Raw genomic sequence first — 18,463 nt, 5'->3', positions numbered from 1 at the left:
TCCCCAGCACCCAGCACCATGGCAAATTCAGAGTAGGCATTCAGAAATATTTGTTGGTGCATGTAGCAGATAATTAATAAATAATCAGTATGTGACTACTTAACAGTGACGAGCCGGTATCTGCCCTTAAAAGTTTACATTCTACTGGAAAGTTGGGTGAGAACCAGCAAAACATGCAGAAAACTTCTCTGTGCTTTCCGGTATCCAACATAGGGCATGTCAGTCCTGCTGTCCTGGACAGCAGAAACCAGGAGACTGCAGAGGGGCCCCATCGAGCAGCTCGAATCTCTCCAGCCCATTGCTCTCTTTGATGGGCTTCTAGGGGCTGTTGGAAGGGAGATACCAGCAGCCTGGAAATTCCAAATGGAAGGCAAGGATCGTGGGGCACTGCTGTCTTCTGCAGGGTAGGGGCAGTGGTGTTTTTGCCAGAGCAGTGCTACCAGTGTACTTGCACCATGCTTCTGGCTTCTTCAGAGCCTGACTTTATGGGTCTCAAGAGATCCTGGAACTGTCTAATATTCTTCAATAAATTTCCTTTCTACTTAAACTAGTCAGAGTGGATTCTGTAGTTTGCAACTAAGAACTCTGACCTATCTAACAGATTGAGGGGGGAAAAAGATGGAAAATCAGAATCCTGACTTATAACTGACACTTAAGCTTGAATGGAAAATGTTAAAATTATACTGACGTTGGGGGCATGACTTTGAAATTGAACTAACACGTGTAACTATATCCAAGTGATATGCTAAGTTTGAGGCAGAGTAATTTATTTACTCACATGCCTGGGGAAAATTGTGTATGTGTTTTTTTTTTTTTTAGATCTTGGGGGTAGGAGTTTATTAATTAATTTATTTATTTTTGCTATGTTGGGTCTTCGTTTCTGTGCGAGGGCTTTCTCTAGTTGTGGCAAGCGGGGGCCACTGTTCATCGTGGTGCGCGGGCCTCTCACTGTCGCGGCCTCTCTTGTTGCGGAGCACAGGCTCCAGACGCACAGGCTCAGTAGTTGTGGCTCACGGGCCTAGCTGCTCCGCGGCATGTGGGATCCTCCCAGACCAGGGCTCGAACCCGTGTCCCCTGCATTGGCAGGCAGACTCTCAACCACTGTGCCACCAGGGGAGCCCTGTGTATGTTTTTATGTGTATGTACAGGTCCATTAAAAAAAGACAAGCATTTTCTTCTTTCAGTTATATGCTATTATAAACCAGCACAGCTTTTATTACAAGTATGTCAGTTACTAAGGGAAAGAGACTTAAAATATTTTAAGAAAGCAAAACTAAAGTATAGGGACTCCTCCCATACAGGAACTCACGTGTTCCCAGAGAGTTTAACAGAGAGTTAGCTTAAAATGTGTATCCTCCCTTATGGTCAAAGTCCTACAAGTGAAAACAAAACACCATTTCCCTTATCAAATTGGCAAAGACTTTTTAAAAATGTTATTACTCAGTGTTGGTGAAAGTATGAAGAGATAGGTACTTATATGCCCTGCTGCTAGACATGTAAGTGAGTACAACCTTTCTAGAAAGCCATTCTACAGTCTGGAACAAGGGCCTAAAAAATGTTCATATTCTTTTTCCCAGTAAACTCAATTCTAGGAGATTCATGTTAAGGAAATGATCAGAGATTATGTGCAAGAATGTTCCTTGCAGCAGTTTTGTAATACCGAAATCTTGGAAGCAAGATAGATGTTTAACACTCAGGAAATAGTACCATCACAAGGTGAAATATTATGCAGCCGTCGTTATGGAGGGTTTTGAATACAGGCACGTAGAATGATGATGATGGTGGTGGTGATGATGGCCAGCACTTATTGATCACTTACTATTTGCCAGGGACGACTACACCTCTTCACGGGAATTCTCGGATCCTTGAAACAACACTTTAAGGTGAGTGCTATGATTATTCTCATTTTGCAGGTAAGAAAGCTGAGGTTCAGAGAGCTTATGTAACTTGCCCAAAGTCACACTGTAAGTAAGCAATAGAGCGAGGGCTTGAATCCAGGCCTGACTACTCCAAATTTACATAAAGGCTGTTAACGGTAGTAATCTTTAGGTGATGGGATTATAGTGATGTTTAAAATTTTCTAGTTTCTATTTTCCTTTATGCTCTCAATTTTATACAATAATCACTTATCAGTTTTATAATCGGAAAAAAAAAAAGCAGCTCCTCCCAGGTATTCCTGCCACCCAGGGATATAGTGACTTCTGGCGGAAGTGTCCAGGAATGAGGGTAGGGCCGAGGGCCTTGGGGCGGGAAATGCTGAAGAGTTTCCTTGGGCTCGGCCTCCCCTGCTCCATGGTTTTTCCTAAGAACACTGCCCCCTAACTGGGCTGGACAAGCAGCCGCCTTGGTCTGGGTTCTTGCTTCTGTCCAAGTAGAGTCTTGCTGAGGAAAGGAATGGCGTATGAGCAGTGGCGGAGGGCGGGAACTGCCTGGGCTTTGAACTTCCTCCTAAAACCGCCTACCCAAGTTCCTGGGTTTCACACTGCTTGCCTCGTAGCTGTGTGCTGTGCAGCAAGAGTTCTGATTTGGCGCCTCTGGTATGCTTCTCTGCCACCTCTGCCTTTAGACCAGGGGTCAGTCAGCCTCCTTCTGGCTCTGGCTGGGCAGCAACCTCGTTGAGGGGGCCTCGTGTGGCTGCCAGCGGGTCATCACAGCTTGTCCTGTCTCCATACGTGAATCGGCGACTCCACCTCCCACCTGATCACAAACGGTCTTTTCCCCAGACTTGGGTCGTTGAGGGAAGATGAGGCAAGAAAATGCAGCAGACTCAGTGTGACCCCCTGCTCTAGGCCTGGGAAAGCTTCCTCAGTGCTCCTGCCTTACCAAGAACAAGTCAGTCCATGAAAGAAAGACACTCAGGGAGTTTGCCTCAGGTTAACCGAGAGACCTGGGGATGAAACTGAGCCCTCCTGCTTTCTGGGCCCCCTGTGCTGTCTATATTTAGCCACACTGCCCCGAGCCTTGTCCACCTTGTCTGAGAGCCAAAGCAGGCAGTCTGCTCATGAACATTCCTGTGCCTGCCAGCTCACGCCAGCCAATCATTTAGATGTCTGTCTTAAAACGCGAGGCTCCCCTTGCACCCAACTCCGAGGGCCTGCAGAGAATACACACCAAGGGATTCACAGCCCGAGTTTTTCCCGAGGCCAAGTGACCTCAGACAAATGCCTGAAAGTGAAAGGCATGTGTCTCACTGCTTCGCCTTGGCAGGGCTCAGCCGGTGGCTCCCTCTCAGACCCACTGTTCCTGGCCACAGTTCTTTGAGTGTGTTGACCTACTTTCTCCCCTTCGGAGGGAAAACAGAAACCAATGCATGTCTCGTGAGTGCTCTTGCTTTCAGGAATGTTGATTCTTCTGCCCCCTTGTCCTTTCCACGCTCCATTATCACTCTGCTCTACCCACTTCAAGCATGACTGGAGCAGAACCCTGAGTGGCGCTTACTGTCCCTGTTTTACAGCTGTGTTTTCAGAGGTGGTGTGGCCCACACGTCACGGGGATGGGGACAGAGCCTGCCCACCCCTCCTTTCCCTACTGTAGCCCCTGCTGTTAAGTGGCATGCTCTGGAGTGAAGTTGCTTCTGCATGAGAACCTTTTGGGAATCAGCAGGGTGTCTCTGACTTTGTGACTGGGGGCATTATGGACTGAGAGACATCCAGCTTGACTTGACCATTTCCTACATCTTCGATGTGGGCCTCCGAGAAGAGTCTTAGGTGGCTCAACCCTTTAGTTGCTTTGACAGGCAGAATTCTTTGGACAGTGTGTACAGGTGACTCTCAAATACATACATTGAGATTTTCGGTGGCAAATTAATCGTTTTAGGCTGTCTTTACCCTTCCCAGTATGCATGCCATTGCCCACTTCTCTAGACATCAGTTAGAATCAGCTTGGAAAATATATACTTATTTTAATATCAGTCTGAGAAAAATTAATTAGATGGATAAATCCGCTGGGGTTCAGAGGTAGGTTATGGCTGCGTCGTATGATGGATTCCAGAGTGCCTCTGGGATTATTGACTGGCTTTAATAAGCTACCATGTCTGTTCTCCATGACCGTGGGTAATTGAGTGTATCTTATTTAGCTCCTCTATCCCTGGCTGCTTTGTCTCCTTTCTTCCCAACTCGTCCCTGTGTGCAGAGCAGATCATATATAACCAGCCTGCCTTCTGGCATCCTATTAGATTTCATTGACGTTGGGTAACATGTGATCTTAGAAAGGTTCCAGGTCCTTTTCACCAGCTCCAAAATCATATTGGAGTCGTGGTGGCCACAGGAGGCTGCACCTCAGCAGCCGGCTGGGCCAGGGTTAGGGTGAGCCCTCCCTCTGGAGAGCTGAGCCAGCAGCAGGTGGGGAGACAGGGTGTGGCCGCGGACGACAGTCAGGGATCTCTGCTTCTTGTGGCTGTAAAGTGCCTGTCCTGCACTGGATCATCTGGGTTGGTTGGAGGCACAATGAGAATGAATAACAACGGGACCTCTGTCTCCCCAGAACTGGAGAGGGGAGGGTGCGACTGGGATGGGGCACGAGGGTGAACTGCAGGCAGTGGATAGACAGGGTGATATTACTGAGGAGGTGAATGATGGAGGGGACGATAATGAAAGTTATTACCTTAACGTATGGCTCAAAGTTTCCCCAGGACGCTGAAGTGAGAAGAGCCAGACTGGCAGGGTGGTGAGAAGGGGGGCAGCAGTTGGAAGCAGCTCACCGAACCTACCCTGTCATAGCCAGCACACTCTGGTGCCACGCTGACCTATGCAGCCTTGTGTGACGAGGGCAATGGGCTTTGTGTGCGCTCCCCAGTGTGGCAGTCATTAGCCACGTGTGGCTTTTGAGCACTTAAAGTGTGGCTGGTGTGACTGAGGAACTGAATTTTTAGTTGTAGTTAATTTTAATTAATTTAAATTGACCTACATGAAAAGGTGCTCATCATTGCTAATTATTAGAGAAATGCAAATCAATACTACAATGAGATATCACCTCACACTGGTCAGAATGGCCATCATCAAAAAATCCACAAACAATAAATGCTGGAGAGGGTCTGGAGAAAAGGGAACCCTCCTACACTGTTGGTGGGAATGTAAATTGGTGTAGCCATTATGGAAAACAGTATGGTGGTTCCTCAAAAAACTAAAAATAGAGCTACCATATGATCCAGCAGTCCCACTGCTGTGCATATATCTGTAGAAAGCCATAATTCGAAAAGATACACGCACCCCAATGTTCATAGCAGCACTGTTTACAGTAGCCAAGACATGGAAACAACCTAGGTGTCCATCAACAGAGGAGTCGATAAAGAAGGTATGGTACATGTATACAATGGAATATTACTCAGCCATAAAAAGAATGAAATAATGGCATTTACAGCAACATGGATGGACTTAGAGATTATCATCCTAAGTGAACTAAGTCAGAACGAGAAAGACAAATACCATATGTATGATATCACTTATATGTGGAACCTAAAATATGACACGAATGAGCTTATTTACAGAACAGAAACAGACTCACAGACATAGAAAACAAACTTATGGTTACCAAAGGGGAGAGGGGGTGGGGGAGGGATGGATGGGGAGTTTGGGATTAGCAGATGCAAACTAGTATATATAGGGTGGATAAACAAGGTCCTATATAACACAGGGAACTATATTCAGTATCCTGTGATAAACCATAATGGAAGAGAATATGAAAAAGAATATATATATATATCTATAACTGGGTCACTTTCGCTATACAGCAGAAATTAGCACAACATTGTAAATCAGCTATACTTCAATAAAATTTAAAAAGTAAATAAATAAATTGACCTAGCCGTGTATGGCTAGTTTGTCCAATGGGGGCAGTGCAGCCCTAGAGTCATGGTTGACAAGGGTGAGTGGGGCGGTCCACATAGCACAGGGAGATCAGCTCAGCTCGGTGCTTTGTGACCACCTAGAGGGGTGGGATAGGGAGGGTGGGAGGGAGACGCAAGAGGGAGGTGATATGGGGATATATGTATATGTATAGCTGATTCACTTTGTCATAAAGCAGAAACTAACACCCCGTTGTAAAGCGATTATACTCCAATAAAGATGTTAAAAAAAAATAAAGCACGGACTGCAGCCGGCAGCCCTGGTGTAAATCCTGGTTTGCCATTTACTAACTCTGCAACCTCGCACAAGTTATCCAACGTCTTTGAGCCTATTTCCTCATCTGTAAGATGGGGAGCCTAACAGTACGGACATCACAGAGGGCTGTTGGAAAGATTGAATGAGGTAATCCATGTAAAACTCTCAACAAAGTGCCTGGCATCTATGAGGCTCTCAGTAAATGGTTGCTGTCAGGATGTTTTGATGTTAAGATGTTATGATGTTTCGTCCTATCTTACTTTTCTGTGCTTTGGCCCTCGTCGCTGAACATGAGTAAATCAACCTGACTTGCTAAGTGCCTGGAGGTGTGAGGATAATAACATTTGCCCTTATTGACTCCCTTGAGCTCCATAGCACAGGATCTGTTATTTGATTTTGTAACTTTATTGTGTCTGAGCTCTGAATGAAATGAGAGTTTTTAATGAAAGAAAAGATGAAATAGTCAAGGTCAGAATAATAACATGAAAAAAAGTCACATGTCCCACATTTCCAATTCCACATTCATTGAACAGGCATTTGCTGAGAGACTAGTGATTACAAGCACAGACTCTGGAGCTAGACTGACTGGGCTTGTATCCATTACTAGCTGTGTAACTTGAGCAAAGTTACTTAATTTCGTATTTGTCTTTATTTCCTATTTGTCAATTGGGCATAATACTACCTGCCTCATAGGGTTGTTGTAAATGAATCAATACATGTAAAGCACTTATAGAATTACTTGGCACTGATAAGCACTTGATAAATATTGGCTGATGTGATTACTATATGCTAGGCACTATATTAGGTGCTGGCAAAACAAAGCTAAGGAAGTACCATCCCTGCCCTCATTAAGCTTATAGGCTAGTAGAGGGAGAGAGCAACATGAACATGGAAATACAATAAGATACTACAGAAAATAAAGATGGAAGATGCTCAGGATGCTGAGGGGACATCAAGAGAGAAGAGAGCAAGTTGGCTTGGTTGGAGGGCAAAACTTTTCATAGAGCTGGAGAGCAGGTAGTGGTGGGGTGCATCGCAGGTACATGTTTGTAGAAATAAACAAGGATGATGCATCCAGAGAACTAAAGGCAATTGATAAATTGGTATGCCTAGGGTGTAAGGGAGAGGGAGTAAGCGGAAGACAGGATTGAAAAGGTCAGCAGGAAGCAGGTCCTGAAAGACCTTATACGTTAGGTATAAGAATTTGTACTTTATCTTCTTTTAAAACATAAATTATTTATTTTTGGCTGCATTGGGTCTTCGTTGCTGCACATGGGCTTTCTCTAGTTGCGGTGAACGGGGGCTGCTCTTCATTGCGGTGTGCGGGCTTCTCATTGCGGTGGCTTCTGTTGTTGCGGAACATGGGCTCTAGGCACGTGGGCTTCAGTAGTTGTGGCACACGGGCTCAATAGTTGTGGTGCACGGGCTTAGTTGCTCCGCGGCATGTGGGATCTTCCCAGACCAGGGCTCGAACCTGTGTCCCCTGCATTGGCAGGCGGATTCTTAACCACTGCGCCACCAGGGAAGTCCTGTACTTTATCTTGAACAATGGGAAACCATTGAAAGGTTTTAAGAAAGGAAGTACCATGATCAAGGGATTTTAGAAGGACCCTACTGGCAGCAGTTGGGGGTCAATACTGGAGGCAGAGATACCAGCTAAGAAACTATTGTAGTCATCCAGGCATGAGATGATGAGATTGATGACCTAAGGTAACTGTCACGGGGATGGAAAGGTGGGGAACAGTACTGGAGATGTTACGAAGAGGTCCAACTGACTGGTGAATACAGAAGGAGGACCGGTTTTGAAGAGGAAGTCGATGGAGTCATTTTGGGACACACTGGGTTTATGTAAGGCATTTGATAGTGGTTCTGGAACTCCTAGAAGAAGGAGGTGAGGACTGGAGATACAAATGTGGGAGACATTAGAACTCTGCATCAGGCCCCCTTTTTCTCATTCTCTGCTTTCTTCCTAGGTTATTTATTCCCAGGGCTTTAAATACTGTATCTGTATTGATGAATTCAATTTCTAAACTTCCATCTCTAGCCCTGACCACCTCACTGAAGTCTATCTAGACTTCTTTAACTAGCCATCTACTTAGGATCTCCAGTTGGGTGACTCATACACATCTCAAATTTAGCATGTCCAGAACTCAGTTCTTGAAGCAATCCCCAACCCCGCTTGCTCCTCCCCTTGTCTTCCAGCCTTAGTGAATGGCACCTACCATGTGTCTAGTTGCTTCAGCCAAACACCTGAGGGTCAGACACTCTGGTTGTTCCTTCAAGCTGCCTTTGTAAGAATTCCTTCCCCTGCCCGTCTCTTCTGAATCTCATTCTACTCTTCAGGCTCTTCTTGAAGTAATCCTAAGATCATACATTTCCCATGGCTTCAACAACCTCCATCCATCTCCCGACTCATTCATTCAGCAGATATTCATTGAGTACCTTCTAGGTGCTAGAGATTCATCAGGAACAAGGCAAATAGAGTTGCCACTCTCATGGAGCTTACATGCAAGTGGCAGGGAAAAAATATAATGAACAAGCAAACCAACAAATGAAACAACCGCAGATGACAGTAAGCGCTGGGAGAGAGTAAAACAGGAGATGCGATGCGACACTGACCAGGCTTGGGGCCTACTTAGTTGGGATGATCAGGGAAGGCCTCCCTGAGGAGCTGACACTGGAACTGAGACGTGGATGATGAGAGAACATTTTAGGCAAGTTCAAAGACCCTCAAGAGGGAGCAAATTATAGCTGGGAGCATAGCAAACAAGGATGGGATGAGATCAGAGATTTAGGCAAGGGCTGTATCTTACTAGGTCAAAGTAGAGAGCTTAGATGTTATGCAAAGTGTATTCAGAAGTCCTTGGAGGGCTTCAAAGCAGGGAGACTGATATGAGCTGATTTATATATTTAAAAGTGGGCTCTGGCTGTTGTGTAGAGAATGGCCTATGCAAGCAGGGAGACCGGGGAGGACACTGTTGCAGTGATCTGGGAGAGATGACAGTAGCCTGCATTACAGTGGAGGCCACGGGCATGGAGAGAAGTAGAGAGACAGAGTATGTTTATTGGACAGAGGACTGGTGGAGTTTGCTGGATGAGGGATGGGAGATGAGGGAGAGGAAGGAATCAAAGGTACCAGCACAGTACCTAGTAGGTGCTCAATGAATATTTGCTGAATGAATGAGTCAGGATACGGATGGAGGTTGTTGAAGCCATAGGAAATGTATGATCTTAGGATTACTTCAAGAAGAGCCTGAAGAGTAGAATGAGATTCAAAAGAGACGGGCAGGGGAAGGAACGCTTACAAAAGCAACTTGAAGGAACAACTAGGGTGGTAGGAGGAGAAACAGGAAAGTGTGATAGTACAGAAGGCAATCCTGTTTCCCTCTCCAGAAGTAACCAATGCTAACAGATGGGTGGGTAGCCTTCCAAATCATCTTCTGGATATTTACATACATTCACAAATGTTTATATTACATGCATATGTAGTTTGGGGTTTTATGTAAATGAACTCATAGTACATGCATTATTCTAGCACTTGCTTTTTTTTTTTAAAAAAGAAACAGCTTTGTTGAGCTATAATTCACATACCATACAATTCACACATTAAAAGTGTACAATTCAGTGGTTTTTAGTTACATTCACAGATATGTGCAACCACCACCATCATCAGTTTTTGGAACATTTTCATCACCTCAAAAAGAAACTCTGTACCCTTTAGCTATCACTCCCTTATCCACAATCCCCACCCATAACCCTGAGCAACCACTAATCTCCTTTCAGTCTCTACAGATTTGCCTATTCTGGACTTTCATATAAATGGAAGTATATAATAGGTGGTCTTTCGTGACTGGCTTGTTTCACTTAGCACATGTTTTTGAGGTTCCCCTATGTTATAGCATGAGTCAGAACTTCAGTCTTTTTACTGCTGAATAATATTCCATTGTGCATATAGACCACATTTGGTTGATCTATTCATCAGTTGGTGGACACCGGGTTGTTTCCACTTTTTGGCTATTATGAATAATACTGTTCTGAACATTCAAGTACAAGTTTTGGTGTAGACGTATATTTTCATGTCTCTTGAGTATGTACCAAGGAGTGGAATTGCTGGGTCATATGGTAGCTCTATGTTTGACGTTTTGAGGAACTGCCACACTGTTTTCCAAGGTGGCTGCACCATTTTACATTCCCACAAGCAGCCTGTAAGGGTTCCAGTTTCTCCACATCTTCACCAACACCTGTTACAATCTATCTTTTTGGTGATTGCCATACTCAGGGTTGTGATATCACTTGCTTTTGAATTTAAGGTGCCTTGAATATTGTTCCATTTCAGCACATATAGATTTCTTGTGTATATAAGTGCTATGTAATATTCCACAGAGACTGTGCTTTTCAAGATGATCCTATCTGTACTGTTGTGTTGTTTCCTCCCCCAGGGCTCAGCACAATGGACATAGAAACAGCAGAGGTCGATGACTGCATTGATCCAAATTTGGAAGTTGTGTGGCAGGTAAGGCAGGAGGATGAGGTGAGAATGGTGTTGATGGTAATGGTGAGAGAGTTCTTGAAGTGAGTTACCAACGCTGGTGCATATCATTCCTGTGTAAGTGACAGTGAAGAGGAGCTGGAGTGGATGATACAGCATAGTGGCTGGAACCTTAAAAGTAGGGGTTTTGCATGACACTGGAAAGATAGTTTTGTTTTGTTTTGTTTTGCATTTACCCATTTCCTTTGTTGAGTTTTTCTTTCTTTTTTCTAAGATAAGCTGGGACGAAGTGAGAGAGTGGCATGGACATATATTCACTACCGAATGTAAAATAGATAGCTAGTGGGAAGCAGCCACATAGCATGGGGAGATCAGCTCGGTGCTTTGTGACCACCTAGAGGGGTGGGATAGGGAGGGTGGGAGGGAGACGCAAGAGGGAGGGGATATGGGGATATATGTATATGTATAGCTGATTCACTTTGTTATAAAGCAGAAACTAACACACCATTGTGAAGCAATTATACTCCCATATAAATGTTAAAAAAAAAGATTACATCATTCACTGTTTGTCTTCTTTAACAGATAATTCAGAACATAATATAACCTTCCTTTGTGACTCAGAATGGCCATTATGACCATCTGCTTTTGCCCTGGACCTTTGAGGCATGTAGGAATATGTCTTTCCCTATTAAATGGGTCCCAGATTTCTGTGCTTTTGAAATTCTATCTCGTTTACTTTCCAGCTTTACTCTTTTTGGTGTCAGAGGCTGAGATCAGCGTATTCTAGGTTCTTCTAATGTACAGGTGTTTGACCAAGGACTGACCCCATACACCTCCTGTGAAGTTCATGGATTTTATGATGGCCATGTGACATGCTGTTTAGATGTCTTTTTCATTTCTAGGTTTGTGGTTATATTATGGCAGAGATAATGAGAAATCTGATCTCCAGAGAAGTGTCGGTGCTTCTTTAATATGATATAGCTATTTGGGGCTAGTTTTCTAGCATTGCAGGATTTAATGAATAAGTTTGTATTTACCTTATCCACACTCTTTTTAATGGTAGAGACCTGCTCTGTCCAATACAAGTAGCCACTAGGTACATGAAGCTTTTACAATTTAAATATAAATTAATTGAGTAAATCAGTAGTACTAGCCACATTTCAAGTTCTCAGTAGTCACGTGTGGCTAGTGGCTACCGTACTGGAGAATGCAGGTGCACAACATTCCCATCATCACAGAAAGTTCTGTTTTTCAGCAGTGGTCTAGACTTCGAATCAGTCTCCTCTCAGGTTTCCCCTTTCCAGATTGAAGTCGCATGTTTTCAGCATGTCCTTGTGCAGTAGCCATGTTCCTACTACTCTGCGATACCCCCTGGCCTCCTACCCTGATCATGTCACTTGCCCTCTGTCAGTGTCTTAGTTCCTGTTGCTGCTATAACAAATTACCACAAACTTCATGGCTTAATACAACACAAATTTAGTATCTTACAGTTGTGGAGATCAGAAGTTTAAAATAAGCCATTTTGGGACTTCCCTGGTGGCGCAGTGGTTAAGAATCTGCCTGACAGTGCAGGGGACACGGGTTCGAGCCCTGGTCCAGGAAGATCCCACATGCCGCGGAGCAACTAAGGCCACGCACCACAACTACTGGGCCTGCGCTCTAGAGCCCACGAGCCACAACTACTGAAGCCCGCACACATGGAGCCCGCGTTCCGCAACAAGAGAAGCCACCGCAGTAAGAAGCCCGCGCACTGCAGCGAAGAGTAGCCCCTGCTCAAGGCAATTGGAGAAAGCCCGTGCACAGCAACAAAGACTCAAGGCAGCCATAAATAAATAAATAAATTTATTTTTTTAAAAAATCCGCCATATTTTAGCTTCCAGAAGCCACCTGCATTCCTTGGCTCCTGGCCCCTTCCTCCATCTTCAAAGCCAGCACGTAGCATCTTCAAACCTCTCTCTCACTGTCTGACCTCTGCTTCACATTGCCTCCTCTAACTCTGACCCTCCTGTCTGTCTCTTATATGGACTCTGTAATTAGAATAGGCCCACCTGGATAATCCACGATAATGTCCCCCTCTTAAATCCTTAACTTAATCACCCCTGCAAAGTCCCTTTTACCATGTAAGGTAACATTTCCACAGATCCCAGGGGTTAGGATGTGGACATCTTTGGGGAATCATGATTCAGCCTACCATAACAGGCAGTGTTCTCCAGTGGCATCTTGTTTTCCTTGAGGACCAGTGCTACACAGAGTATGCCACACACTGATATGCCAAGGTTTTATGCAAAGGAAGGAGAATATTTTAAAATCTTATTTTCTGCCTCCATCCTGTCTGGAAATACCAAACTTTGGTTGTTCTGACTCCTCAAAATCTGATCCTGTGAGTACAGTGGCACAGGAGTATCTTACAGGCAAGGCAGATCCACAGCTGACTCAGCGTCCTATCAAGAGTGTTTACCCCACTGTAACACAGTTGCTCCTTCAGGGCTGATCTCTGCCAGCCTTCCTTAAAAACAAACAACACACACACATACACACAAACAAACCCCCCCAAACTGGGAGCTTGTTATATTAACCAAAGCAAAGCCTCCTGAGCTTCTCTTTGCCAAGGAAAGGGTGGCAGATGAAAGCCTGAGTCATTCCCAGGAGAAGCAGCAGCAGAAACCAGTGCAAAATTGGTCTTCGACTTCCAGTCTGGACAAGATGGCATAGACTCATTTCTCCTTGCTCCTCACAGCTAAGTATAATTATGAATCCTAGAAATAATTCAAGAGGCAACCAAAGGAGAATTCTAGAAGATGTAAAGAGGACGGTAGAATGGTTAGGAATTCCAGGACTGGAGGAACGCTATGGTAGCCTTATGACTTACTACCCAACAGAAGAAGGCGACCCAGGCCCAGCATTTCCCAGCTGCCAACCTAGCAACAGTGGCTCAGATGGGCTGCTTCTCCCTCTGGTTTGAATGGGAGTCCTGCTGACAACACCAAGTGAGCATGGCAACTCCAGCAAAGGGAGTCTAACAGGGAGCCCCACTGACAAGAAGCAGCCAGGGAAAGTGCTTTCCTTTCCCACCAGGCCAGAGACTCCCCCCCGCCACCAAAAGATACTGTGCAACCAGGGCACCATCAAGAGGAAATCCCACTACAACAAGTAGTCTGGCTCAGGAAGCCATTGTCTCCATGGTCTTAAGGATCCCCTCTCCCCAAAAGAGATACCAGGAGGGCATACAGCACTGGCAAGTGTGTGTGTGGGGTTCCACCAGAGTAAGCAAAGCCAGGGAAGATTTGTTGTTTCCACAGACTAGAGACTCACTTCCTCCACCTAGAGACATCCAGGCAACGCAGCCTGGTAAAGCACCTTCTGCTCCCTCAGGCAACACCAGCAGGGACCAGTGAGGGCCCCATCAGCACCACGTTAACCAATCAGAACAAAACTGCACCACAGAGGCTCTGAAAACTAAATCGTCACTGAAATCACAGCCCACAAAAGTAGGCTAGGACTTGTGTGCTAAACCTAAACATTGACTGCCTGCTAAAATAAAAGATTTAAATAGTCTCCTAACATAGTAGCCGAAATGTCCAGAATACAATGAAAAATCACCCATCATACCAAGAACCAGAAAATCACAACTTGAATGAGAAAAGACAATCAATCAACTGACATCAATAACGAGATGAATCAGTTGTTAGAATTATCTGACAAGGATTTTAATGCAGCATCACAAAAATGCTTCAGTAAGCAATTGCAACATCTCTTGAAACAAATGAAAAAGAAAGTCTGAGCAAAGGAAAAACAAGTTATACAGAAGAACCAAACAGAAATTATAGAACTGAAGAATACAGTAATAGAAATTCAAAACTTGCTGTATAGGCTCAGTGGTATAGTGGAGATGACAGATGATAGAATCAGTGAGCTTGAGGATAAACCAATAGAACTTAATCTGAGCAGCAGAGAGAAAATAGACTGGAAAAAAATAGAGCCTCAGAAACCTGTGGGAAATAACAAAAGATCCAACATTCATATCAGAGTCCCAGAAAGATAGCAAAACCAGACAAAGGCAGTGCAGAAAAGGGAGAAAACTATAGACAAGTATCTCATGAACTTAGAAAAATCTTCAACAAAACATTAGCAAAATGAAACCAACAATGTATGAAAGAATTATACACCATGACCAAGTGGGATTTATTCAAGGTATACAAGCCTGGTTCAATATTTTAAAAATCAGTCAAGATAGTCTGCCATATCAAAAGACTAAACAAAAATCATATGCCCGTATCAATTGGCACAGAAAAACACATTTGATAAAATTCAACATTTATTCGTGATAAAAACTCTCAGTACGCTAGGAATTAGAGGGGAACTTCCTTAACTATGTAAAGAACATCTACAAAAAACATACAGCTAACATTATACTTAATGGTGAAAGACTGAATGCTTTCGCTCTTAAGATTGGAACAAGGCAAGCATGTCTGCTCTTATCACTTCTATTCAACATTTTATTGGAAGTTCTAGATAGTGAAACAAGGCAAGAAAAAGAAACTTTAAAATATACAGATTAGAAAGAACAAAGTAAAACTGTCTCTATTTGCAGAAAACTTGATCATCTGCATACAAAATCACAAGAAATCTTAAAAAAAAAAACCCTTCTAGAACTAATAATGGAATTCAGCAAGGCCGTATGATACAAGAGCAACACACAAAAATCCATTACATTTCTATATAGTAACTGGAAATCTAAAAAAAACAATAACACCTTTTATAAGTGCTCCAAAGAAAATGAAATATTTAGGTATAAACTTAACGAAACAGGTACAGGAATTGTATGCTGAAAATTACAAAACACCGATGAAAGAACTTAAGACATTAGTAATTTGAGAGACTGACCGTGTTCATAGATTGGAAAACTCAAAATTAACATACTAAGATGTCAGTTCTCCCCAAGTTGATTTATAGGTTAATGAAATCTCTATCAAAACCCAAGCAAGGATTTTTGTAGATATAGATAGGCTTATTATAAAATTTCTATGGAGGGAGTTCCCTGGTGGCCTAGTGGTTAGGATCCTGGGCTTTCACTGCTATGGCTATGGGTTCATCCCTGGTCGGGGAACTGAGATCCCGCAAGCCACGTGGTGTAGCTCCCCCCACCCCCCAAATTTTTTTATATGGAAAGGCAAAGGACCTAGTTAAAATGATTTTTATAAAGAATAAACTTTTTGAAAGAATAAACCAGTGTAAAGGCTTACTATATAGCGACAGTAATCAAGCTAGTATGGTAGTAGTGGAAGGGAGACACACTGATAAATGGAACAGAATAGAGAACCCGGAAATAAACTCACACAAATTTGTTCAATTGATTTTTGACAAAGGTGTAAAAGCAGTTCAGTGGAGGAAGGGTAGCCTTTTCAACAGATAGTGCAGGAGCAATTGACATCCATAGGCAAAATAAGTGAACATTGATCTAAACAGCACACCGTATACAAAGATTAACTCAAAATGGATCACAGACTTAAAGTGTAAAACTATAAAACTTGTAGAAAAAAAGCCCACAGGAGAAAATCTTCATGGGCTGGGGCTCAGCAGAGTGTTCTTAGGCTTGACACCATAAGCATGATCCATAAAAGGAAAAGCTATTATTTGGATTTCATCAAAATTACAAAGTTTTGTTCTATGAAAGATCCTATTAATTATGAGCTACAGAATGGAGAAAATATTTGCAAACTACATATCTGAGAAAAGATTTTTATCTAGAATACATAAAGAACTCTGGAAACTCAAACAATCCTGTTAGAAAATGGGCAAAAGATATGAACAGACATTTCACTAAAGAGGATATACAGATGGCAAATAAGGCATGAAAGGATGCTCAACACCGTAAGTCATCAGGAAAGTGCAAATCAAAACCACAGTGAGGTATTACTACACACCTCTCAGAATAGCTAAAATAAAAAATAGTGACACCAAATGCTGGTGAGGATGCAGAGAAACTGAATCACTCACACATGTATTCTTCAACAGATTAATGGTTAAATAAACTGTAGGACATCCGTGCCATGGAATACTACTCAGCAAGAAAAAGAAATGGGGTATCGGTTCATGTGATAACTTGAATAAATCTCCCAGGAATCCTCCTGAGTGAGAAAAAGCCAGTCTTAAAAGATTACAATACTATATGATTATTTATATAATACTATTGAAATGACAAAAAACATAGCGATGGGGAACAGGTTAGGGGGTGCCGGTGGTTAGGGAATGGGGCAGATGGAAGGTGAGTGTGGCTGCAGAGGAAGAATCCTTTTGGTGATAGTACAGTTCTGATCGAGTCGGTGGATACATGAACCTACACATGCGATAAAATTGCATATGACTAAATACACAGACACATACAAACAAATGTTTACAAAGTAAAGCTGGGGAACTCTGGGCAAGATCAACAGTTCACAGCAGTGTCAATACCTTGATTGTAATGTTATACTACAGTTTGACGAGATGTTACCCCTTCGGGAAACTGGATTAAAGAGTATGTGGTATCTCGCTGCATTATTTCCTACAATTGCATGTGACTCTACAATGATCTCAAAATAAAAAGTTCAATTAAAAAAAAGATGAAGACAAAAAATTGAGCCCTTGAACATTTTGCCAGAAGCTGGGCTAAGGAATGTGGCTCGTTGCGCGGGCATGGAACTAGTTGGCCATCTGGCTACAGACTAGATAGTTATAAAGAACAGTGGCTCCCCCAACCTGGGGATGCAGGCCCTTCGGGAGCCTCTGATAATCCAGGCAGGTATTGTTCACCTTCTGGAAATTCTCAGTAACCAAATTTAATTGCAAATCACTTCCATGAAAAAGCAAGCATTTGCTATATGTCTTCACATCAGAGGGCCACACCAGGAAATCAAAATAGGGTATCTCCAACCTGTCCCCACCCTAGCCCTTCTAAAGTAGGAATCACTGGCCTGATGATTGTTCATGGAGCCAATATGTGAGGCCTGAATGGGCCTGTTAACTCTGTATGGTGAACAGTCGCCACCCCTAACCCTGGTCAGTCAGCCAGTGGGCTCAAACCCCAAGAGGAACTCTGAGGGGGAATGAGAAGCTGTGGGTGATGGGCTGCAAACCCCATTCCATTGCTCACCCAACACCTCCAAACATATGCTCCGCCGCCTTCTTAGATTCAACACCTTCCTTAGGAGGAGCTCAGAGGGTTTTTATGATCTTTTCCGAAGAGCCCTTTTCATGCCTGTTCTTCAGACCTGGAGCATCTTGAACTTAGCACTTGATTTTAGAGGCGAAACTTGATTTCACAGAGGACCAAACAAACAATGGGAAAAGTGCATTTTCCCTTAATATTAGTTTTTAAGTTAATATATAGAAAAATTGATTTTATTGGTATACAGTTCTATGAATTTTAACACATGTATAGTTTCATGTAATCACCACCACAGTCAGGATACAGACTGTATCTGGATTCATCCCCCCAAACTCCCTCATGCTGCCCCTTTGTAGGTACACACACAACCCCCGCCCCCAAACCCTGGCAACCACTGATGTGTTCTCCGTCACTGTAGTTTGGCCTTTTTGAGAAAGTCATAGAAATGGAATCATACGGTAGGTAACTTTGAAACTGGCTTCTCTCACTCAGCATCATGTCTTTGCGATTCATCACATTGTTGTATCTCTCGGTAGTTCATTTTAAGATCCCTTTTTACTTAAGAATTGCTCTCCAATTTTGTTGATTAGTTCTCTAAGCAGGCTTTGTAATAGTGTAGCAACAGTGTAATCTGTGTACAATGAAATCACCTTTGGTCAAATGACTGACAGTTATTAACGTTTCTCTTATCCAGTCCTTAATCTGTTTCTTCTGGTGAAAAAAAAAAGT

General features: G+C 43.3%; 1 long non-coding RNA gene across 8 annotated transcripts in view; it reads left to right on the top strand.

Annotated features, from left to right (window-relative positions):
• The window catches only part of LOC115848963 (uncharacterized), an 85,304-nt gene that overhangs the window by 25,108 nt on the left and 41,733 nt on the right, over positions 1-18,463 (top strand). For all 8 annotated transcript variants that reach the window (XR_009560632.1, XR_004037849.2, XR_009560629.1 and 5 more), the window contains 2 exons: positions 1,830-1,883; positions 10,538-10,611. This is a non-coding gene — a long non-coding RNA (uncharacterized lncRNA). The remainder of the gene's footprint in view (positions 1-1,829; positions 1,884-10,537; positions 10,612-18,463) is intronic.

Source organism: Globicephala melas, chromosome X, assembly GCF_963455315.2.
Source record: "Globicephala melas chromosome X, mGloMel1.2, whole genome shotgun sequence".
Classification (NCBI taxonomy): Eukaryota; Metazoa; Chordata; class Mammalia; order Artiodactyla; family Delphinidae; genus Globicephala; species Globicephala melas.
Note: the sequence above shows the minus strand (reverse complement) of the source record. Positions and strands in the feature narration are given on the sequence as shown.